Source organism: Anastrepha ludens, chromosome 2 (assembly GCF_028408465.1).
Source record: "Anastrepha ludens isolate Willacy chromosome 2, idAnaLude1.1, whole genome shotgun sequence".
Classification (NCBI taxonomy): Eukaryota; Metazoa; Arthropoda; class Insecta; order Diptera; family Tephritidae; genus Anastrepha; species Anastrepha ludens.
Genome location: NC_071498.1, coordinates 69433242 through 69459738, shown reverse-complemented (window position 1 = coordinate 69459738; position 26497 = coordinate 69433242). Strand labels below are relative to the sequence as shown.

Genomic DNA, 26497 nt, shown 5'->3' with positions numbered 1-26497 from the left:
TATACATTTATTTGAAGTGGTATCTTGAAGAACTACATAGACAGCATGTTGTAAAGCTATTAGACTGAAGCTAATTACGAACGATATATTTACCAGAAAGGAGTATATAATATTTTAAAAGTGTTCTTTAGCTGAAGTAGAGCATAAGAGTAGGTTTAGAGTTAGGAACGAGTTATAGGAGGTAGGGACTATTTTTTGTTAGGAGTATTTATCGAGCTCTATGAAACTGAGATTAAAAACAACAGAAAAATTTGCGTTCTCTTATTTATTTGACATGAAGCTGTATATTAAGCTTATTTAACAGCTTAACAAACATCTGTAAGTTTTTAGGTGACTGAAGTTACGTCTAGATGAATTACGACAATAGTTAAAACTAACCTTAACTTAAGATGAATTACGACAATAGTTAAAACTAACCTTAACTTAAGAACCTGTAGGTTTTAGCTTTTAAGGTTTCAGCTTTATCTAAATTGAGCGCGAAAACAAAATAAAGACGTGTTGAGTTAGTTCAAAATTGCTGCCCAAAAATTTTCCGCAGAATCTTTCTCTCGAACACTGCAAGGAACGCCTCATCGGATATTGCCATCGTCAAAGCTTCTGCGCCATACGTTAAGACGGGCATGATGAGAGCCCTTGAACGAAGTAATCGTTGGGAACTTAACTTAATATAACTCAACTTAAGAAATTGTGGAGTAATCGTTGCCAAGTAGAGTCCAAATTAAGTAAAGTTAAGTTGAGTTAAATTAAGTTGCATTCTGTTAATTGGCTTAAGTTTTTTATCAAAGGTACACAGATTTGTTTTGCATACACATTCAAATGGTCATTTCGTATCTGGTATAATACAATTCTAGTTACTCTCGAACTATCATACTATGAGTTCTTTCATCATGAAGTGGTATGACATATAATATTTGCTGAGTAGCTGGAATTTTTACTGCAGAAATATCCACACAGGTAAACTTAGTTACCTGTGAATAAATTTTATTTTGGTTAGAGGGAATGCGGGATTGTGGAGCAACGAGATGAGATGAGTTTTATTACCACAAAAATAAAAAAGAATTGATTTTTAGATGCTTGAAATGAGAAAGTATGCATAGTGTACATATGTACAAATATACATAAGAAAGACAAGTGGTGTGCCATGCCTTAAAATTAACCAGGTTATGGAGAAACGTGCCTGTATTGCTACGTAAGTGCTTTCAAGGTTAAAAATATACACGTATAACTTACGTCGGTGCATATGCATGTGTGATGTCGTAATTCTGTGCACGTTTTTCTTGTTTCCCCAACTAGATAACGGTGTAGACAGCTCACATACGCCACTTGCTAAGCAGACATCTGTTTGTGTGTACATATGTTAGTCGTTTGCGCCTTGTAAGTATTAGTAAACCATTGCAAGTTAGACGGTGAGTCTTCAATAACCAATGAAACGGTCTATACATTATGTAATACAGGGTGAACCAAACACAAGTATATTTAAAAAAATGTAATAAAGTGAAGAAAATTCAATATCTTTTGGTATATTAAAGTTTTCACAGATAGAGCAAAGATTCTCATTAATTCTAAAACACGTTTTTTCTCTTGGTAGGCTATCTTATTTTCCAAGGTCAACCAGGCAATTCTGCTAGACTTAAGTGCCGTTAAGTGTTCGTATCCTCGATTTCTGCCAACAAAAATTTAGTAGTGATGACTTCAATATGGAGGAGTATTTCGCTTCTCTGCGCTTGTATCAGGTTAGTCCACAAGTTGCTTTTTTTTTAAAGGTGGTTCGGCCGCCGTAGCCGAATCGGTTGGTGCGTGATTACCATTCGGAATTCACAGATAGGTCGTTGGTTCGAATCTCGGTGAAAGCAAAATTAATAAAAACATTTTTCTAATAGCGGTCGCCCCTCGGCAGGCAATGGCAAACCTCCGAGTGTATTTCTGCCATGAAAAAGCTCCTCATAAAAATATCTGCCGTTCGGAGTCGGCTTGAAACTGTAGGTCCCTCCATTTGTGGAACAACATCAAGACGCACACCACAAATAGGAGGAGGAGCTCGGCCAAACACCTAACAGAAGTGTACGCGCCAATTATTTATTATTTTTTTTTTATTTTTAAAATTAATAAAAAAGATGTTTAAAGTATTTATTATATACTGTGGGCAAAAAGTAAGGTGAATTTCTTTGTCAAACTTCGCGGGATTAAAATTTCGCTCTAGTTATTTTTTTCATGAGTTGGCAGCACTGTTAATAACATCTGGGCCAACTTTCATGTGAATGTCATTATCAGTAATATATGTACAATATTTACGCTTGTGTTTACCAAACGACCAAGAGTGCATTTTTCGATATTTACAATGCCTGATTTGATTGATTGGAATGAAATTTCGGCTGCGGAAACGTTTAACATGTTGCAGAAGGCATTTGGTGATTCGACCATGTTTATAAGTGGTACAAAGACTTCAAAGAGGGTCGAGAACGTGTTGATGACTTGGAGCGCTCCGGACGACCATCGACGTCAACAGATGACCAACACGTCAATAAAGTGAAGGAGTTAGTGCTCAAAAATCGTCGGTTGACTGTTAAAGACCTTACTGATATGATCGGAATATCAGAAGGATCGGTGAAAACCATTTTGATAGACCATTTGGGCCTACGAAAAGTCAAATCTCGTTTGGTACCGAAAACTCTCAATTTCTTGGGAAAAAGTCGTCGCGTTGATGTGTGTGAAGCAATGCTTTCAGACTATCAGGACGCGCTTAAATGCGGGAGATGAGACTTGGAATTATGCTTACGACCCTGAAACAACCGACCAATCAAGCGAATATCGTGCTAAAGGCGAGGCCAGTCCGGAAAGGAGCACGTCAAAGTCGTTCAAAAATAAAGGTCATGGTGACAGTTTTTTTCGATTTTCGGGGTGTGGTGCACTATGAATTCCTTCCACCTGGCCAAACTGTTAATAAGGAATATTATTTGAGCGTTATGCTTCGTTCACGTGCAGCAATTCGTCTAAAAAGACCAGAATTATGGGCCAACAACTCTTGGTTTTTGCATCACAATAATGCACCGTCTCACACTGCACTCGTTCTTCGTGACCATTTTGCCAAAAATTCCACGCACATCGCGTTTCGAGTCGATTGAGGAGATAAAAGCTGAATCGAAGAAGGTGCTGATGGCTATACCGGAAATGGACTATTTGGCATGTTTCGGGGATTGGAAAATCGTTGGCATAAGTGTATTTCATCGAGAGGGGATTATTTTGAAGGGATGAAATTGATTTACAAGAATAAATAAAGATTTTTCATTTTACACCCAAATTCACCTTAGTTTTTGCCCACAGTAGTATATCTCCTGTCACCAAAGAAATAGTCAACGCACTTGCGTCTCGACTCTAACGTTACTGTTGACAGTTATAATATTCGGGTCGCAAAGAACTTCGTTCCCTTATAAAGAATTTCTTATATAGACAAATGGTACTTTGGACATAATAAGCCACGGAGAAGTGAAGTCCTTTATTAAATTTATATGTAAGCTAAATTGTTTAGTAAACTTTTGTAACATAAAATAAAATAAGCAAAATATTATATTTGAGTTCAAAGCTACCGAAAATAAATAAAAAAATTATACTGACATATATTTGTGCAATAGCTAAAAATATGTGAAATATCAATTCAAATCCATTGTTATATATGGTTTAATGTATTTATCAGCAATACATACCTACTTAAGTATGGGATTGTTTCCAATGCTGCCGCTTGCATTATACTATTCGGGGTTAATAAAGTGCATTTTATGTAGATATGTATGTACACGTGCATGTTTGTACGTATGCGTATATTTTTATTTGGCTTTTCTCTTAAGCCATGAAAATTCATAAATTTTAACAACTATGCGACAACTTCGTTCGAGTCTATTAAACGCGCAGCTTAGTTGTATATCACAGAGTTAATAACTGTAAAAAAATGGTATTGCTTCAGAATTGTTATGGCTCAAATATTTCCACTTTAATTCATGAAATCAAGCGTGCATGATTTTCGGAAAACCATTTGGTGCGCGTGGTATTCGCATAACTAATTTATTTGGGCACCAAGACAAAACAAATAAATAATAATGAAGTTAAAGAAAAAAATGATGCATTAATATTCGACCAACAAAAACTTTTTATGAGGAATTTAAGTTTTGAAAAACTTTTAATATTCTTATTATATTAATTTTTATATACGAGCGCAATTGTGTTCAATGCTGTTGTGAACTGGGTCATTTAAGGGTTATTGGTAACAGCCTAATGGAATCGAGGCACATACGGCTTACATACAAAAATGTAAATAATGAGATTTTATTTACTTCAGCAGATCCCTCGAGAGTCTCCGATTCACTCGTCGCCAGAAAGATTTAACGACCTTACAAGTTCGTGTACTTTCCTAGCGATCGCTGAGTTGACGCGAAGCCCATAGAGTTGACCGATTTTTTTAAATTTAATAAATACTAAAGCCGGGAATACCGCTTTCCATAAATATGTGATACGTCTCGACTAGTTCACAGACGGTTCGACAAAAGATACCGGAGTCAGTGCGGAGATCTATGGTCCAAACGCGGAAATCTCCGAACCAATGGGCAAATGGTCTAGAGTCTTTCGGGCTGAAATTCGAGTGATTTCATACATGAAAAGCACCAGCATCACATAAGAACTCCGCCAAGCCAAAAGGCTTATAAGACCTTTCACCCACAACAGGGAATTGCATAAAATGCATAAAGTAGACATCAAGAAAATAGTAAGTTTTTTGACAATTTACTATAACTTAAATTAACATTTCTCAAAAATTTACATTGGGAATAAGAGACAGAGTGTATACTCTGTCGGGAGGATGGTGAAACCACAGAACATATCTTATGCAACTGTATTGCCTTGCTAAAAACAAGAGTGCACATCTTTCATTGAGTTCAAATGGTTCCGAATGAAATCAAGAATGCCCCTGTTGCACATATTTTGATATCAGTTCGCAAAGCGGCAAACTTACTGAAAGAATTTGGCTTTCAAGGTATTCGCACCCTGAGGCAGGGAATATCTAGGTTAAATAGAACCTGATGTAGTTTATTCAACGAAAGTAGTGCCAGCCAATAGGACTAGCATTAACTACTCTTAAAACTTGTAGTTCGGCTCAACAGATCTTTCAGGCCAAAGTGTAGGCCATTGGGCAAACTACAGATACTAAATTATTGCTATTATTATGAATGGGCTAGAATTTCTTTGCTATTTCAGAGCAAAAATTCATTTATTGATTTTTTTGTTTGTTTTTGGAAACCCAAACTTTAAGGCTCATTCGATAAGCAGGCAGATTCTTTCAGAGTTTTTAATGGTAACTGATGGCCATTAGTTATTTTAATTCTTTTTACATCAATATTTGAAGAAAAATATTTGCAATTGTATTTTCAGACCCTTCAAATTATCATTGTATAAGTAATATTAAGGGTATTTTTTCCAATTAACTTTAACTAACCACTTTATTCTAGCACTCAAAGTTTTGTATTATATTCTCTCCTAAATATAAATGTGTAGATATTTAGAGACTATCTTACAATACTTTTTTGTATATTATAAAGCGAGAAAATCTTAAAAATAGACATATGTGCATGCCCAGGAACATATGTACATGTTTAGAAATAAAAATAAATAAAATCATATTCAATTATTAAAAAAACAAAACATTTTTATAATGAAAATAAATTAAACCAAAACCGCAATGGAAATAATAAAAAAGGTAAGAAAGGTTACTTTAGCAACTCATTTCGCATTTTCCCATCACTCTATTTTTCTCTCATTTGCCAATCAGTCTCTGTCCAGTAGCAGCAAATTTAGTTCTTTTCTATTTAGCCGTTGACGAACGCCGAAAAAACCAAGTGTAAGACAAATACCTCAAAGAAATAAGTATAGGTATGTGCAAGGGTATTTTCACATGAAAAACTATAAAGAAGCAGGAGAAAAGTTCAACCAATAATTTTAATATATATTTAGGAAAAATTGGAACAAAAAATTATGCAACAAAAGTTCAGCTTGACTAAACTTATTAAATTAAAAAAGATATTAAAATAACTTCATATGAAATAAGTATGTGCATCGGCCTTTCTTTACACTTTTTTAAAACGTTTCTGTAACTTTCGATTTTCTAATACGAGTAATGAATATGTTTTCCATTTTGAGAAAGGACATCATTCATACGTTTAGGCATAAAGTCTGCCAAGTTTTGAAGAGTGGAATCACCTATCTTATCCCACTCTTCCACTAAAGTACCTTTAAGGTCTTTGATTGTCTTAAACTGCAGACCATTTTTATAAATACGGGCCGACAATATTCCCCAGAGGTCCTCAATTGGGTTTAAATCGGGATTTAGTGCTGGCCAATCCAGAACTGAAACTTTTCTTGACGATAGGAAGGCCTTAGTTAAACGAGCCGTATGAATTGGGGCGTGGTCTTTTTTTTTATTTATTTTATTTATTGTCTTTGAATGGATACATTCTTACAGACTATATTAAGCTAATGTACAATAGTTTATTAGTTACTAAGAAAAGAACGATTTAAGATGATTGACTAAGATGCCATACGGCCATGTAAAATCAGCACCAGAAGAATTGAAAAACATATTTAAATCTGAACATGCCCTAGGAATCGGAGCATTCATCCCATAGTTGGTTCTCGAGAAGCCAATTTTAAAGGTTTCGTACTGTCGGAGCCTCATATTGGGTATATTAAATTGAATTTTACTTAAGAGGGAAGGACAATCAATAGATCCAGAAATAATACGAATAATAAATGAGCACGATAGAATAGACCGTCTGCTATCAAGTGGTTTTAAGTCAATTAGTAAACATCGAGAGCGGTACGATGGTACAGGTTCAGAAAAGTTTAAAGATCGGAGCGCAAAACGAAGAAAGACTTTCTGCACTCTCTCAATCCGATTAGACAGACCTATTTGGTACGGTCTCCAAATAATAGCGGCATACTCTAATCTTGATCTAACAAAAGCACAATACAATGTTTTGAGAGTGTGTGGGTTGGTAAATGCAGAACAATTTCGGCGAACGAATGCTAGCATCGCATATGATCGTCTTATGACGTGGTTAACATGGCTGGTGAAATTCAGCTTAGAGTCGAAAATAACGCCTAAGTCTTTAATTTCCTCAACGGATTGCAAAGGTAAGCCAGCAATACTATATGAAGTATGCAAAGTATTGTTTGTTTAGCATATTTTACGTGAAAGCATTTGCTAATATTTAGTGACAGATGGTTTAAATAGCACCAGTTCCGGACATTGTGCAAGTCGGTTTGCAACTTTTCAGAGTCCCTAACACTGTTAATCACCGCAAATATTTTAAGATCATCAGCATACAACAAGTGTTCTGCAAATGAAAAGCAAGAACCAATATCGTTAATAAAGAGTATAAAGAGGAGGGGTCCTAGAATACTTCCCTGTGGGACACCGGAGGATGCAATAAATGCACGGGATGTCGTATTATCGACGGCTACAACGCAGTGTCTGTTGGACAAATATGATTTGATCCAAGACAAAAAAGTGGAGTGTATACCCAATGATGCAAGCTTCGACAAGAGTATTCGGTGCGATACTTTGTCAAACGCTTTAGAGAAGTCTGTATAAATTGCATCAACTTGAGATCTGTTCTGGAAGGCTGAAATGCAGTAATCATTGAAAATAGACAAGTTAGTGACAGTGGAGCGACTTGCAACGAAACCATGTTGGTTGGTAGATATTAGGCCTTTGACAGCAAAATATAACTTATCATTCACTGTTATCTCAAAAAGTTTTGAGACAGACGAAAGCTTCGAAATCGGTCTATAATTGGTAACATCGTTTTTATTTCCACTCTTAAATATAGGCGTAACGGAAGTAAATTTCCAGTCGTCAACAAAGATACCAGAGGACAACGATTTATTGAATATAATTGTGAGAGGCTCAGCAAGACACAAGCAATTCTTCAGCAAAATGCCCGAAAGGCCATCCGAGTCAGTTTTCGTTGTAGACTTAAGCTTCATAATACCCTTGACGACATCAGTAACAGATAGGTACAAAGTCCCAAAATTTAGAGGTGAAAAACTATTAGAGGGCAAACTAGAATCGGAGTCTAGGTCGGGTTCAAAATTAGAGCAAAAAAAGTCAGCAAATAAATTGGCAGATTCTATGGCAGAATTTGCATATTTACCATTATAAAAAACATTGTTTGGCACCATTGAGCAAGACTTTTTTGATTTGATGAATTGCCAAAAGGCCTTCGAATCCGAAATAATATTGTTTTCGAAATTCAAGATGTAATTTCTATATAAGAACTTGTTCAAACAGTTAAACTCTTTTAAATGGCATTGAAATTTTGAGAAGTGCATTGGGTCTCCAGACCTTTTATACAGTTTAGAGAATTTGTTTTTTAGATTCTTTAGGTGCCTAAGCCGTTTGGTATGCCAAGGTGACTTATATACTTTCTTATGATAAATAGGAATGTGCTTCAAACAGAGCTCAGAAACCTTAGTCTTAAAAAAATGAAAACAAGAGGTAACATCATTGTCGTGGAAGGCATTACCCCAGTCAATACTTAATAAAATTTCGTTAAAAATTGAGAAGTCGCATAAGTTGTAGTTAAATTTGATGTTAGGCTCATCGGATACCTCAGAAAACTCATAAAATTCCAACTCAAGAGAAAGAGGAACATGATGTTTATCAGTTAAAGATATGGGAGCAATGCCTTCAGACAATGTGTAGTTGATGTTATTTGAAATGAACACTAGATCTAGGATTCTATTAAGGCTATTATAAAAACCATTGATTTGTGATAAATCAATGCTTAAAAAGCTATCAATGACATGAATTTCGGCTGAAGAATTTACATTAGAAGCCATAAAAGCAGCCGAGTTTCTAAGTGGGGACCAATTCAGGCGACATAAATTAAAATCACCGAGGACACAAAGATGACTGTCACCAGCTATGCTTGATGCTAATGACACAACATTGTCAGAATGTGCAAAGTATAAATGATCCGGACTATTCGGCGGAATGTAGGATGCACACACATAAACTGTTCCAGATGAGCCATAAACACGTACACAAAGCTGATCGATGAGTGTGTCAGAATTGGTAAGTGTAACCAATGATGCCCGAAATTTTCTCCGAACAGCAATGAGAACACCACCTCCTCTGGAACATCCAGATTTGACAGGGTCACGGTCTTTACGGAAAACATCGTACAAATTGAGGTCAAAAATTTCACAGTCGAAGAAATTTTCATTCAGCCAAGATTCAACGAATACAAAAATATCAAAATCTAAGAAAGAACTTTTCATATATACCGTGGAGCATTTAGTCCGAAGTCCAGATATATTTTGAAAATACAATTTTAATAACTTATTACTAGCGATGGAGTTAGCTGCAGAAGTTACGGAATTAGAGGTGGAGTGACGTCTTTTTGAAAAAAGTGAATGGCCGAATTTTTACGTTCGTAGGCCATATATCCGCATTTAAAAGCTTATCATAGGAAAATTCAGATACGCCTAGCTTAAAGTTGATTTTCTTGAAATCCTTTACGAGGGTATCCTTTTTGATAAGCATATAGCAGGAAAGAAATTTGCGGTCAATTTCTGCATGTTTCGCAACATAATCAACAATATCGGCAGCTGTCACAGTGTTTGAGAAGGACGATATGTGCAGCCACTTCATGTTAGGAACTACACTTAATTCACTATTTTGGTTTGAACCAATAACTAAAGGTTGCTTAAGCTTATTCCTATTAGCTCTAGTTACGGTTTTCCATTCACGTGTACGATTTGATGTAGGTGCAAGAGAAGTCGGCAATGCCGACGCTTTTCTGCAAGTTGATGTTGATGGGAGAACGGACGTAGTAGCAGCAGCAGCAGCAATTGGCGTCAGCTTCACTTTAGCTGTATTAGTAACAGCAGCGCTATAAGAGAGCGGCGCATCACCAGCAGCAGCATGAGAGTGCGAAGCAGAGGAAAACGAATTAGTCTCACCATGCGGAGCAGCAACAATAGGCACGTTTACAGGCGACGTAGCAGCAGTCACTGATAGTGATTCCTGTCTCTTCGATTTGCTTTTCGCATTTTTTGTGTTCCTTGCATGACACTCACATGCAAGAACACAAGCATTAAGGTCTTTCACCTCAGCGGTTAGCTGTACCAGAGCAGAGGAGACATCAACCGTTTGATGTTTTCGTAACTCCTTCACTTCTGCACACAAATCACTTATTTGCGAAATCAGCAACTGCTTATCCACTTTGAGAGAGCTAATTGCAGCCATCGCACGAGCATTTTCCGATCTCAGTGCAGCAATTTCTCTGATAATTGTATTCAGACTGATATCTAAATTGTTTACGTCATCAGCTGATGTTGATTTCGGCAGTTGTTGATGTGGTGATAATTGTGTACTTAGATTAGCTGGATTCACAGGTACATTATCAGCAGTGGCAATTTCGTCATCCAGGTTAATGGGAGTTGATGGTGCTCGAAGGGATTGTCGTCGAGCAGCGGCACACTTATCACATATGAATTGCTTACCCGATTTAAGCAAGAATTCAAGGTCAACAGGTTGTAGGTTTACACAATTTAAATGAAACAGGTCATTGCACTTGTCGCACTGCACTTTGTCTTGTGTACGCTCAACTTTGTTGGCACATAGACACGGCATTTTTAGATCAGTATATTATGCAATAGCCAAGAAGAATAATTTTATTAAAATAGAGTCACTGTCTCGCAAATAAAATTACACAATTTCGTATTTATGATGGTTTAGGATCATATTTAAAACTTCGATAGCGGAGCAATCAAAAAACACGACCGTTCACGTTCGCATACACGTCGAAGTACGTGGAACACCCAGTCGTCTCCGTATATGCTTCTCGCAAACTCAATGAGAACATCCTCTAATATTTCAACATAGAACTCTGTGTTGGTTCTTGTCGGAATAAAACAAATTGGAGACTTTCCACCATGACCGAAAGCGGCCCAAATCATCAAAGACCCGCCACCGTGGTTCCGAATATGACGCGTTTGCCGTGGTTGACTAAGGTCCCGCCAATATTTCTGGCAACCATCTGGACCATCTAAGTTGAACTTTTTTTCGTCCGAAATTACAACGTTTCGGAATTCGTTAGTACAAAATTTATATTTTTCGGCAAATGCTAAACGAGCCTTAATGTGGCGTGCTAATAGTCGCAAACAATATTTAAGTGTTCAGTCTCCGACCAAAATTTGATGTATTCGTCTATCGGTGACCTTACGACTTAAAAGGTGTTTAATTTCCTTGCAAGACATTTCTTTTTGAGCAGCCAGACGACGAATTTCTCGTTTGCATCTGCTGTCGATGTTAGTTGGCCTGCCGCCTCGTTTGAGTTGACCATATGTTTTTGGATTTTTAAGAAAGTTGCTAATGGTATTCCTATGCCGATTTACTCTAGCAGTCCTTTAATCAGACTACGCTCTTCGTCGGATTAATGTCTTCGTCGTGGCATTCTACAGATTAACCCATCAATAATTGAATTATTCTTTGTTTAAAAGAAGTAATCTATTTTATTACATTTTTCTTTTGATATCAATGCAAATAACACACAATTTTTTGATAACTTGTTCTATATGCTTGCCAAATCAATACTGATCTCGTATTGCACATATAATTATTTCATATGAAAACCAAACCTCGCAACACAAATTTCTAATAACGGTACTAAGAATAATGACTAAAGAAGAATTTTGCAAGCGAATAGTTAAGTTGGATTGCAAATACAGACTTTGGTAAACCAAACAAAAATGTACCGTTACTATCAAGAAAGATATCGGTATAAAAAACTTTGCACATATACTTATTTCTGTGAGGTATATGAATTTTGATATTGTATTGTAAAACTTAATGATCCCAATAGAGCTTTCAGCTTCTGATTTCTAAAAACGTTACATGACAGCTTTACTTATTGGCTATGAAATCGAGCTTAGGAAAAAGATTTTAACTGTGTGTCATACTGACGTCGTCAGCAATGTATTCCAAAATCCTGGGAACCGTGCGGCTAACGAAAAGAAGTGCGCACTTCTTAAGACACTATTTTTAAAAGCGATTCTAAGTATCGACGCTGTGTAAAATGGAAATAGCAAAATAGGATTGAAATTGTGGATTTGCCTCCACAGTCGCCTGATGCCGACTTTAAGGAAAATGTTTGGGCAATAGTTATGCAGAACCCAAACGAAAACTAATATGGAGGGATAAACAGTTATCAAGGCAATTTGTGTAGAAATTAACAGCAAGTATGACTCGGAGATGTTGAATATATTGCGTATAATAAATATTAAAAGCCTCTACAATGCAGTTTTCTAGAATCAAATTCGGTTGGATTCTAAGTTATGTCGGTCACGCTTTTATTAGACAGACTGTACTTAAAAAAATAGTTGCAGATCTATACATCTATCTAGATTTTTTTTTCCTTGTTCACTCCACTCGGGAGCATAGGGCCTCGACAAGACTTAGTCTGGCGTTGGTTTAGTTAATCTATTTTGCTTTCTGGCAGGGTAGGTGATTAGCCTGCCTTTACCAGTCCTAAATAGTGGGAATGCCCACCTGTCGTTGCTTAGGAACAACGCCTTCTAACTGTTTAGAGCGCCATCTGTGCTTCACATTTTTCTGTCAGAAGGATCACGCAGATGGTTGAGGACTGCGCTAAATATTGGTGTGTCTGCTATTACCGCGATTGCCCGCTTCCTCTTGCTGGCGCCACTGATGCAATGTGGTAACTGTGGTTTTTTTCTTAGTTGGAAGGATAAGGTTTTTGGGGCTGGGAAATGAAAATTATTTGTTTTAGAAACCAGGAAAGTAGGTAAGTTTGGATTAGTGCGAGAACCGTGCTTTACGTGGGATTCGAACCCACAACCGCTGGGATGGTAGACTAGTGCACATACGCTAGACTACCGAGACCGCTAGATATACAGCCTTATTTCCAGCCATATTCAGGATCTTCCATTCTTTTTCTAGCAGACGGGTCTTATCTTTACATCGGTATCGGTATGGGAAAGCCAGATAACGATGAAGAATTTTAAGCAGGATCGAAGGGAAATACGCTTATAGGTAGCAGTAATATTGTCGCATAGGTTTCAAATACTAATATATCCAGTAACGAAACATAAGCATCGACTTTAAGATTATATCAGTAGCATCGAAACATCCCTAGCCACAAAAGCGTTGAGAATGATCATAGAATTTTCATAGGGAAATGCCCTTTTCCATAAATTTGGTATAAAATGTTCACAGATCGATATTATTTAATCTCCTGTTTTAATTTCCCTTCATAAATGTTCAAAAAATGATGCCTGCTTTATTTAAATATATGTTTCATTAAAAAAAAAGAAAAAATGTGAACTATTTTTTTAAGAGACCCATAAACTGTCTCAACGCACGAAAAGACCCGAACATCGACTAAATTCCTTTATCAATTTCTAGCAAACTTGAAAAACACATTGTATTTGACCTTACCTAACCTAGCAACAAGAATCTTGATATCCCTTTGCTCAGCTTGCGCTTTGACTTATTTTATAATTCTTTTATATAGAAATGTGCAGTGGGCAAGTGGTTAAGTTTTAGCTCGACTTGACAGTGGTCAAGTTATATGTTTAAAGACAATTCAAACTTTTTGATTTTGGTTGCAGTAAAAGGTTTTTCAATTGAGACGTTTTTAACACTTCAAGGCCCGCACACTCTTGACATGGATACTCTTGAATATAAAGTATCTCTTTTTTACCTTATTTTTGCCCGCATATTCAATTGTCGGTCCACTAGTGTTGATGCTGCTGTGTAAACAATAGGCGAACCGGATCCCATGCAGCAATTTTTTCGGCCGCTCAACGCCTACAACAACCACCTGCAATTAAACGCACATAGAAAGGAGACATACTTCTTTATTATGTAATAAACTCGTATTTACATAAAATATTAAAATATATTAGAGAAAATATTAATAATAAAATAAAATCTTTTAACTAAACCAATTTAGAAATGGGAGTGGCAGGATCTTTCATGTTCTAGCTTCTTGTTTAAAGTAAAATTGTATGTAAATATATTTTGATTGAGAATTCAGCACCCATTTATTGACATATGTCAAAGGGTACCATCAAACAATAACTGTTTAGAAAGAGAACATTGCAAAAAATAAACTTAAGCTGGAAAGATCTGCTATGTACCTTCTGTCAAAAAAGTACCGGTAATTGTTCAATAAAACGCAAAATAATTATTTAATCATCAAAATATGTTTTGTTGCCTTCGAAATAGGCTCCATTCGAAACATAAACTTATGCCAACGATTAGTCCAGTCATCAAAGCACCTTATAAATGCGTCTTGGTCAAAAAGTGTTCACAATATGAGCCTTGTGATACGGTGCGTTATCATAGTGCAAGGTCCATGAGTTTTTTTTCTACAAATTGGGTCGTTTCTTACGCACATACCCTCTCAAACGTCACATAACTTTGATATGATGATGCCCAATTGATGATATAAAATGTTGCGAATTGATTCGTAAAACACTCTTAGGTCGTGAAATACCTTCCTCAAACTTAAATGATGGTTTTCCAACACCATTTCCTTGACTTTGTCGACGTTTAAGACGTTGTTGGGCGACCAGATCGCGGCAAATCTTACACGACTTTTCGGCCCTCTGATAAAACACACTCGCCATATTCTTTCTGTAACATTTGCAACGATTCGGGACACGAAATCCCGTTCAAAACACAAAATTTAAGACAAATTCTTTGTTCGATATTTTTATCCATAGTGAAAATCGCAGAGCACACCTGCCGTTGACTGATATAATTAAATGTCAAAAACAAGCTAATTGACAGATCACGGTCAAACTCTGTGACACTATAAAGGACAATTGTACCGACATTCCAGCAAAAAAAAAAAATTTTGACATAGAATGTGAAGTCCAAAATAAATAAGACTATTTTTGATGGTGTCAACTTTTTAATGAGTTAGTGCGTTGGAAGCTGCATCCTTAGTAGACTTCCAGTGAAAGCTTGGAGAAAATTCGGTTCAGTAGAAGCGAAGTTATTGCGTCTAAAGTGTCAATATGTTTGTGTGATCGGTATAAAAAAGAGTTTCAAAGAAAGAGCTAATATTAAATTTTGTTTTAAAATCAGTAAAACGTTTACCGAAACATTTGAATTGATGAAAAAAGTTTATGGCGATGATAGTCTATCTCATGCCAGAGTTCATGAGTGGTTTAAACGTTTCAGAGATGGTTGTGGGGATATACCTACATGATAATGAACATATGCGCCGCCCAAAATTAGTAATTACCGAAAACTTTATCGAAATTCTTCGGTAATTTACCAGAAACGAACCGAAATCATTATTGAAACTCACAGAATCGGAGTTCAATATCTCCAAAACATCGATTTATCGCATTTTAAGTGATCATTTGGGCTTACGAAAGGTTTGTGCACGTTTCATTTCGCATAAGTTAGCTGAGGATCAAAAATTGCTCAGAATTCAACATTCGAAAGACCTCATTAAATAGGCGAGAAAAAACGAGAACTTCCTTTACAACATTGTAACTGGGGATGAAACGTGGTATTTGAGAGCCTGAATTAAGCGCCAAAGTGCCGAATGAAAGGCTCAGACGAGCCACCACCCAAAACAACGCGTTTGGAGAAGTGAAAAATCAAGTCGATGCTTTGATGATTTGATTTTACGATTCCAAGGGAATTGTCCATAAGGAGTTCGTGCCAATGGGCTAAACCGTCAATGCAATTTTCTATCTTGGCGTTTTGAAGCGTTTGTTGCATCGCATTCGTCGAATTCGCCCTGAATACCGCGAAGGAGGAAGCTGGCGCTTATTGCATGATAATGCACCATCGATCCACTCTTGTGACTGATTTTTTGACTAGAAATTGCATTTTGCTCCTCAGTCACTCACCGTATTCCCCTGATATGGTTCCCGGTGACTTTTACCTACTCGGAAAATTGGCCAGTAAAGAAAGACGTTTTGCGTACGTAGAAAACAAAACGGCTTGTCTCGACATCCTGAAGGGTGTTCCGGTCAATGACCTGAAACACCCTCTCCAGAATCCTTTAGATCGCGCAAAACAGTGCATCGATGTCAGAGGGGACTATTTTGAATAAATAAACTCGAAGTTTTCGTTTCTATTTTAGCTCAGTCTTGTTTATTTTGGACTTCATCTTGTATGTGTAACGCGCGCTTTTTAAATGAACAATTCCCGATATTTCTTTTGACAGAATGTACCTATATAAGTACATGTACGTGTGTATGTACATACATACAAAAAATCGGTATTAACATTTATTTTGAATTGTTTTAGCGGAAATTAGTAAGAAAATTATTTCTTTGTAAAACATAAAGATCACTAAGAGTAAGTCCATTTTTTATAGCTAATTCACATTACCCAAGGTAGGTAGGTGCCAGTCCGGCATTTCCCAAGTAGCAGGAAGATATATATCGCCAGCTAGAGCTGTTGATATAATAGAGAATATTGATGGGATTTAGGTTGGCGCACTGCTCCAACCTGTCGAAGAAAGGAGCATCCAGTGACCTTAATCGTCTAGCAAGCTTCTGCAATGGGGGTTAAATGGTAACCCTAACTTCTCCGCGTGTGGGCCGATCGTCCAGTAGCCGGTAAACATAGCCACGAGTTTGGAAATTGAATGGCGAGGAGTCCAAAGGACTTTCTGAGTTCTCCATATTTTGTTCTTGGGCCAAAGGGTTTTCGAAATAGCTCATGAAGAAATGGAGCTCCATCTTTTCTGCGCTCTCCTGAGAAATAATTTGTGCAGTTCCCCTTTAATAACTGTCAGGGGAATGCTGATGACCAATTCAGTCCCCTTCCTGGCAAGCTCATCAGCAATTTCATTTCCCTCTATGTTCCTATGTCCTGGAACCCAGATCAGAGAAATGTTACCTGCACACCCAAGAGATTTGATCTCCTCCTTACAGGAGTTTACTAGTTTCGTTCTGCATCATGGCGTCGTCAGAGCCTTGATCGCGGCTTGACTGTCTGAAAAAATGTTAATATCTCCCTCGTTCTCACGTTCCCTAAGCATTTCGCATGTCTGCCGGATCGCAAAGACTTCTGTCTGAAAAACACTATCATATTACCCAAAATGTTTAGAGGAAGAGTGCTGCGAAAAGAAAAATAACAAAAACAACCAAAGAAAATCAACCACTTCTTGAAATCGTTTTGCAATGTTGAGTATTTTCAACCACTATTTTTATATTTCTATGAATTTGTTTTGCAGTCTAATTCTAATACTCTCAATAAACTCACCTGGCTGAACATTCCACTACTGCAATATTTCCAAATAGGAATCATAATTCAATGCCACAGCATCAATATGTTTGTCCATGGTCATGCGGAGGATATGGGTATATGTGTATACGTGTATATTTGCTTATTTGCTTTATGAAATATTACGGCTGACACAAAAGCGCCACCACAAAGCCAGCTAAAAGTCAAGGAATGTCAAATAACAAAAAAAAAAAATCTAATCTATTGAAAGATACGTATACGCCGACAAAAAAGTGTCATCACAGCAAGAAACCATAAAAAGATTCACACAAATATTTGGATGTTTTGTAAATATTGTGATATGTACCTACATATATTTTATGACCGCAAAAAATAATGGCCATATGTTGTTGTACACACGCGCATAGAAACAAATAGGTAAACAATTGCAATGGCACGTGCACAAACTCAAGCACAAACGTGTCAAATAATGACAGTGATTTTCTGTGTGCTTAGTGGTTTAGAAGGGTATTTAATCCTGAGCGAATTTCGGGAGAAAATTTGGTATTTTCGATTTTTAGGCACTTAATTTCGTCATTTAAAAAATGTATGCTCGGGATTTTCCGGTTCTTTTTGGGGTGTCTTCTATTCATATATTTCTGAATTTCGGTAACTTACTGAATTGGTGTATAAAAAAGGGATTAAATTTGCATATTTTATATTAGAAAATGAACCTTCCATATATAGAATAAGTGCAAATTTCTGTATTTTATGTAGGTTAATATGTTTTATTCGCGGTCACCTCACCGAACGCGTGACTACCAACTGATAGAAAGGGTTTTTTCTTTCAGCGGTCGTTCTTCAGCAGGCATGACAAATCTCTGAGTGTATTTCTGCCACGAAAATGCTCTTCATAAAAAGCTATCTACCATTCGAAGATGGCATAAAACTGTAAGTCCCTCCATTCGTTTTTGGTGCACAGGAAAATGCCGGAAAGCCCCGGGATTTGGGATGTAGGTTCTAAGGTTTTGGAATGTATTTGGTAAAAGAGCTCCAAATCTCAAAAATATTTTACCCGAATACTGGGTTAGATACAATTTGCGGTCCTCAATTGAATTCAATTTTAAAGAATTAAGGTACTTGTGCAGTGACCACAGAAAAACGTATCAAAACTTCGCAGAAAAACTTTCTTAGCTAATGCCAGTCTTTTTCCAGTATTCCAGTATTTTTTAATCAACTTTAATATTTCTGGTAAGTTCGGCTTCAAAAAAATTATAGTAGCAGAAAAAATTAAGTTACGTTAAAAAAATTCTTCCCAAAATTATATATTTTAGTATTCTATTGAAACGTTTGGCTTAGTTTTGCCTTTTTTGTATTCTTTTCTAACTCAAATGTAGAAGTTGAGCTCGTTTTCAACGCAATGAAAACTTTTAAAAGCAAGGTGGTACTTTTTCATCAGCTGATTAGTGCCTGATTGTCAAAGTGAGAATATTTGTATCTACACTCTTCACTTTTCCTTTTTTTCTTCAGGTTCAATTTGACAATAGCACACCAATTTGTTGCATTTGTAGGGTCGATATAACCCTGTAGAGATTCGCCTTATCCATGAGTTGAAAATGATGAATTTGGCTTTGCCCAAAGTGGCTCACCTACTCCATAACATGGACTTTTACCTTCCCTGCACTTAACTAATTTGTGGCATTGGAATAAAACATATAAATAAATAGATAAACAAATAAATATTTAAAATGAAAAAACAATTCTCAGGAATGTTGAGGTCTTTTATGCTGCATAAACTCTGACCTTAGGAAAGTATGTATCCAATTTTTCACCTTTAGCAACGAAATTTTTTTTGGCGAAACAACATAAGAAAGCAAGTTCCTGTTGCTATCTTCTTAGGCTCCGTATTAGGTCAGTAACGAGTCTTTCAAATGTTCGGAGGGGATACTAGATATTATGTGCGGGGCCCTTAAGCAAGCTTTTAAATAGCGAAGCTGCCGCTACTACTAAACTATAAGATGTAGTTATGGTCGTCGCTCAAATTAAAAAGTTTTTTTTTGTTTCGCTTGAAAAATGTGAAGTCAGGCAATGTAATCATTTAGAAATTTCATATGGAACTTGAGAGAATCCGTTACTGAAACAGGGTTTCTGAATGTGAAACAATTAGTCATTATTAATACTCTCACGTTCCTGACCAGCTCTGTGAAAGATAAAAAAAAAAATTACCTGAACCTCTCTACCTCCTGCGCATTATCATTCAAGGGGCTTGAATCCAAATATAGCAACTCAATGCTAGTTGATCCTCCTTATTCGTGATATCATATGCCATGAGATTTCTATCTATTTCTTAAGCTGAGTGTTACATGTAAAAAGGGGAACAATATTTGTGAGACCACTGAAGCTGTGAAAGAGAAAGCGGCATGCGTTCTGCGGACAGATTAATACTTTCAGCACTGATTCGAGCGATAGAAGATATATTAAAAACGCCTTATAGGATTAGAACAGGCGTGTTTACATAAATTTAGAAGTTGATAGTGAGTAAACACATATTTATGTTATTAGGAGGCAGAGTAAGTTCCGATGATAAAGGCAGGGTTCGCTCAAAGTCGGTTTATTTATTTAGTTTTATCGTAAAGTTACCCCAAAGTGTATTAATTGAGCTTTGTGGCTTGGGAGACTCTCAGAGAGAGTCACTAGTAGGGGAAAAAGCTTCATGTAATGCGTAGTTGGAGTCGCATATATTGCCTACTTTCAATTCAACATTTCATAAGCCAAATAATACCTGAGAGGTACAGGTATTTTCTAGGCGAATAAAATGATAAGCAGTATGAAACTTACAAATACAGTCTCAGTTTCGTTGCTTAATAGACACCCCTCGTATAACGGCTATTTGTTATGGAACTTTTTAGACTACCCAGTGTAAAATACAATATATGGAAATCAATATATACGAAAGATAGTAAGGGCAAATGTTTGCTTTTTTTTTGTCTAAAATGTTCCTAGATGCTGCTACTGGAGGCGATTGTGGCCGGAGTATCTCCTCTTAAACTATTTGTGAATTTTATTGTGCAACCTTTGGTTTTATTTGCTTTTTCGTTTTGGTGCTGGTTATTTTACTGCTGGATTTATTTTTTTTTTGCCCATATGTATGTATATATTTATCCTTGCCCTCGCACTATTTCCATTTAAACTTAGCCTCCTTCTTTATATTCCAATAATATTTATTATAGTTGCATCAACATGTTGACTACCAGCAAAAACAACATACCAACGAGCATGTTAGCAAATCTACTTAAGCACGAGAAGTCGTAAAGGCAAACATAACTACATAAATACATATTTAACTACTACTACGCAGGAGTAATATAATATAACAAAAATGGTGCCTTTGTTTTTCGGTTGTGGCAACATTTTCGATGGGGATAAAAACAAGGAATATTTTCAAAAAGACATGGAACATTTCATGTCATTTTGTACTTTGGGAAAAAAGTGTTAAACAACAACAAAAACAATAACAACAGATAAAAGCATTAATGTATCCTAGTAATATTTTCTGTGATTTGAGTACAAGAAATATGATGGAAATTTTTAATGAAAATTTTATACACCAGTGAGAAAAAGTTAACAAGTTAGGTTACAGGGCAGTTACAGGACAGAAAATGAAGGTGAACATGTAAAAAATGATCTTTTTATTATTTTTTAGTTCATTATCAAGACACGAAGAGAAAGTCGCATGTGGGCATATATATTTGCATATATATTTATATATAAGTATATACATGTATGTATTGCAGATATCAAATAAAAGAGGAATAAGAGTAAAATTTAAAATGAAAAAACTTTTATATGAAAACAAGTCATTGTTGGCTGGACAACTCTGGTTGGTTCTTCGTCTGCTGCAGTATATGCCTCCAATTGTCCCGGTTTCGTGTTTGCGTCCTCCATGCCCAAAATTTAAAAAAACCACGTCTCCATCTACATCGTTAATCCATCTGAGCGGTGGGTGGCCTCTTCTTCAATGTCTGTGGCCCGTTCCAATAATTATTAGCTGGGATGGGTAATCGGTATTAGCTTGTAATAGCTAATATGACCTGCCTATATCAGTCTACTGATCACTATTCTGGTTATTACAGACGGTCATTCGCCTTTATCACGCATCGCGCCAAATACTTTTAACAGAACTCTCCATTCAAAGATCAGCAACTTCTGTTCCTCCGCTTCTCTGAGTGACCAGGTTTGACTACCGTGTATTCAGGTGGGAATAATGATTTAATTCGTTTTTCTCTCTAGAAGGCGGCTTTTTAGGTGATTGAACTAAGGATTGTTTTCTTTTCTGAGGAGCTTTTTTATGGCAGAATACATTCGGAGGTTTGCCATTGCCTGCTGAGGGGCGACCGCTGTTAGAAACACTTTCTCTATCAATTTGCTGTTCCATGCGCGGAGGTTCGATTTGACGGACTCTCGAATGGTTGTTACGCACCAATCCAATCGGCTACGCTGGTAAGAAAGGCTAAATTCGGTCCGGACAGATCTTCATGTAACCGCGCACATTTATTTTGGGATGGCTGATCATTTTTGGCCAGGACGATTCTTCTGCATATGGTTCAAGCAGCTCACAACGGCCGGGATTAGCCCACGTATCCTCTGGGTAGCTTCCGAACACCCGTTCGGGAGTGAGCTAACGTGAGAAGGCGAAACATTCCAGGATAGCTGGTTGTGCGTTGGGTTTGGGACCCGCCACATAAAAATCCCCCCCCCCCCCCCCCAATGAAAAGTTTGAAAAAGCCTCGGATGAGACCTCCCTATGCTGATGACGACCCCTGCAAACGAAATAAGGAATATGATTTGAGGGCATGCACCTGGAATGTCCGGTCCCTTAATGGGGAAGGTGCCTCTGCCCGGCTGGTTGATGTCCTCGTGAGAGTAAAGGCTGACATCACTGCCATCCAAGAGATGCGATGGACGGGGCAAGGTAAGAAAACCATAGGACCTTGCGACGTCTACTACAGCTGCCATGTAAAGGAGCGCAAATTCGGTGTCGGATTTGTTGTGGGAGAGAGACTTCGTCGCCAAGTACTGTCGTTCACTCCGGTGGACGAGCGTCTCGCAACAATCCGCATCAAAGCCCGTTTTTTTAACATATCGCTAATTTGCGCCCACGCCCCGACGGAAGAGAAGGACGATGCGACCAAAGATTCTTTCTATGAGCGCCTGGAACGCTCCTATGAGCGCTGCCCCCGCCACGACATAAAAATCGTGCTTGGCGACTTCAACGCCAGGGTGGGCAAGGAGGGAATTTTTGGTCCCACAGTCGGAAAATTCAGCCTGCACAACGAAACATCCGGTAACGGACAGAGGCTGATCGACTTCGCCGGGGCCCGAAACATGGTAGTCTGCAGCACCAGATTCCAGCATAAGAAGATTCACCAAGCCACCTGGCTGTCGCCTGATCGAAAAACACGAAACCAGATCGATCATGTTGTGATAGATGGAAGACACGCTTCTAGTGTATTAGATGTACGTACGATCCGAGGACCCAACATCGACTCGGATCACTACCTTGTTGCAGCCAAACTGCGCACACGCCTCTGTGCAGCAAAAAACGTGCATCTACCTACGCAAAGAATGTTCGACATCGAAAAGCTGCAATCACAACAGACAGCCAGAAGATTCGCCACTCGACTCTCACTCCTGCTCTCAGAGAGTACTGCCCAACAAACCGGCATCCACGAACAATGGAGCAACATTTCTCGTTCTCTACGTACCGCCGCTGAAGAAGAAATCGGATTCCGGCGAGCCCGAAAAAACAATTGGTACGACGAGGAATGTCATGCTGCCGCAGAAAGAAAGGATGCCGCCTATAGAGCCACGCTGCGATCGGGCGCAACGCGAGCCATGTGGGATCGCTACAGAGAGCTGAAAAAGGAAGAGAGACGTATTATCCGAAAGAAGAAACGAGAGGCCGAAATACGTGAGTGCGAAGAGCTTGAGATGCTGGCCAACAGGAACAACGCCCGAAAATTCTACCAGAAAGTTCGGCGGCTTACAGAAGGTTTTAAGACCGGGGCGTTTTCCTGTAAGAACAAAGATGGCGAACTGGTGACTGACGTACAGAGCAATCTTAAATTATGGAGGGAACACTTCTCGAACTTATTAAACAGTGACAGCTGCGCATGTCACCGAGAAAGTGAAGATCCCGATACCCCAATCGTTGACGACGGAATTGTGGCTTCAGACCTGGAAGGTCTACCATCGATCAAATATTCTCAATACGCCAAATCTTGGAAAAGACCCATGAAAGGAGAATCGACACACACCATCTTTTCGTCGACTTCAAAGCTGCATTCGACAGTACGGAAAGGAGTTACCTGTATGCCGCGATGTCTGAATTTGGTATCGCCGCAAAACTAATACGGCTATGTAAGATGACGTTGCTCAACACCAGCAGCGCCGTCAGAATTGGGAAGGACCTCTCCGAGCCGTTTGATACCAAACGAGGTTTCAGACAGGGTGACTCGCTGTCGTGTGACTTCTTTAACCTGATGTTGGAGAGCATCGTACGAGCCGCAGAACTTAATCGCTCAGGCACAATTTTTTATAAGAGCGTACAATTGTTGGCGTATACCGATGATATTGACATCATCGGCCTTAACAACCGCGCTGTTAGTTCTGCCTTCTCCAAACTGGACAAAGAGGCAAAGCGAATGGGTCTGGTGGTGAACGAGGACAAAACGAAGTACCTCCTGTCTTCAAACAAACAGTCGGCGCACTCGCGTATCGGCACCCACGTCACTGTAGACAGTTATAATTTCGAGGTTGTAAAAGACTTCGTCTATTTAGGAACCAGCATTAACACCGATAACAATGTCAGCCTTGAAATCCAACGTAGAATCTCTCTTGCCAACAAGTGCTACTTTGGACTAAGTAGGCAACTGAACAGTAAAGTCCTCTCTCGACGAACAAAACTAACACTCTACAAGACTCTCATCATGCCCGTCCTAACGTATGGCGCAGAAGCGTGGACGATGACAACATCCGATGAAGCGACGCTTGGAGTGTTCGAGAGAAAGATTCTGCGTAAGATTTTTGGACCTTTGCACGTTGGCAATGGCGAATATCGCAGGCGATGGAACGATGAGCTGTATGAGCTTTACGACGACATAGACATAGCGCAGCGAATAAAGATCCAGCGGCTACGTTGGCTGGGTCATGTCGTCCGAATGGATACAAACGCTCCGGCTTTGAAAGTATTCGATGCGGTACCAGCTGGTGGTAGCAGAGGAAGAGGAAGGCCTCCTCTGCGTTGGAAAGATCAGGTGGAGAAGGACTTGGCTTCACTTGGTGTGTTCAACTGGCGCCGGTTAGCACGAGAAAGAAACGACTGGCGCGCTTTGTTAAACTCGGCCAAAATCGCGTAAGCGGTTATAGCGCCAATTAAGAAGAAGAAGATCATTTTTGGAATAAAGCAAACTCAGAGCTACGGACGGAGGCTTAGACTTAACATAAACAAATAGGCTTGGTTCTTATCCGATCTCAATAATATTTAAGTCGGATCTCACTGAGGTGTGGACCAATACTTGAGGAAAGTTTGGGCAAGCTTTAGTAAATCGTCATCCAGATGCGCGCGTTTATCCGAAAGTGGATTTGAGGCAGCTCAATTTCAAGTATTCTGCGATTATCGTTTAGTTTTTGGGGGTTTTAACATTTTCACAAAATTGTAGTAATTTTGCGTAATTTCCAACACTGTGTTTTCCTTTTTGCTTCTTTTATTAATTACCCCCGTCTTATGACACTTAGTTATTCTTTTTACAGCTGGATTTTGCAATACATGTACATAACTTGACATTTTTCTAGTTATCAGCTGAGTTGGTGTAGGTCATTTGAGCCAACTGTAGTTTGTGCTTTCTGTTGGTAGTTGTCGCATGCCACTATTCGTATGATTCGTTAAACGGGTAATGGGATTTGTGCTGCGTTTGCCAATGATTTCTGCTACTGTAGCGATATTGAGGTCGCGATGGATATCTTCATTTGGGATGTTCTGGAATGTCCGGTCCCTTAATGGGGAAGGTGCCTCTGCCCGCTGCACGCGCCGCATATACACTAGTGTTCAGGCCATAAGCTAGACTTAAGCTACGGATACTCTAGCATTCTTAAAAATTTTGAGTTCATCCCCATGGTGCTGGATCATTTTACACCCCCACTAGGTCCGAGCGGACCTTTTTCTACTCATTTTCCCTAATGGGATGAGTGGGCGGGGTGTGGCATTTGGAGGCAAGGCATGGCAAACATGTTCACGGATGACTCGAAGTTGGACGGAAGGGTTGGTGGGGGAGGTGTTTTGTGAGGAGCTGCCCATCAACGCTCAAATTCAGGCTTTCGGACCACTGTAGTATTTTCCAAGCGGAGGTAGCCGCAATTAAGGAAGCAGTGGATTGGTTGCTCACTGCGGCAATTACCGTTAAGAAAGTAAATATTTACTCTGACAGCCAAGTAGCAATTAGGGCCTTGAGCTAGTTGTTTGTGCGTTCGAAATTGATCGGGGAATGTCTGGCTCATTTGGGTTCCCGTTCACAGCGGCATAGAGAGAAACTGCTGGGCTGATGAGCTTTAGAGACGGTCTCGTCGCAAAATGTGAGGATTGGGGTTCCCTTAAGAACCTGGGGTCTGCTTCTGGAAAGATGGGCCTCGAAACGTGCAAGGTCACGAGATTTTTCTGGCCACGGGTAGATCGGGGACGCTCGAGAGAACTCTTAAGGCTTCTTAAGGTTGATCCTTACTGGAAATTGTCCGTTAGGTATCCAAGCGGTAAAACTTTGGGTTGCCTCAAGTCCGTTCTGCAGAAGCTGTCTTGAGGACGAGGTGGAATCCTCTCAACACCTTCTAAGCGCCCTGCTCTCGTGTGGCAAAGATTTAGACATCTGAGCTCTGACTTCTTCGCTACACCTGCGGATATAGCGGGTTTAAATATCATACATCTGGTGAAGCTCATCAGTAGCTTGATGCGGCTAATTACGAACTTAAATCAGCCATCGTCGGCGTCGTCGTAAGCGCATGGTCATCATCCTCTAATCCCAAGGCTCCTTCTTCCCTCCCTTCTCCTTTCTCCTTTCCCTTATATGGTATCACAACCGACGAATTTTGAATATTTGTCCAAGTGGGTCCCAAGCAAGGGCAGCCATTTAACCTAACCTAACCCAATTTTAAAGTTATATGGCATTTGCGTGA

At 38.6% G+C, this 26497-nt stretch overlaps 1 protein-coding gene across 1 annotated transcript in view; it reads right to left on the bottom strand.

The window, feature by feature from the left end:
- LOC128871765 (uncharacterized) overlaps positions 1-26497 on the bottom strand; it is a 180831-nt gene that overhangs the window by 68458 nt on the left and 85876 nt on the right. The window contains 1 exon segment of the mRNA XM_054113817.1: positions 13773-13892. The gene's annotated coding sequence lies outside the window, so the exon portion shown is untranslated.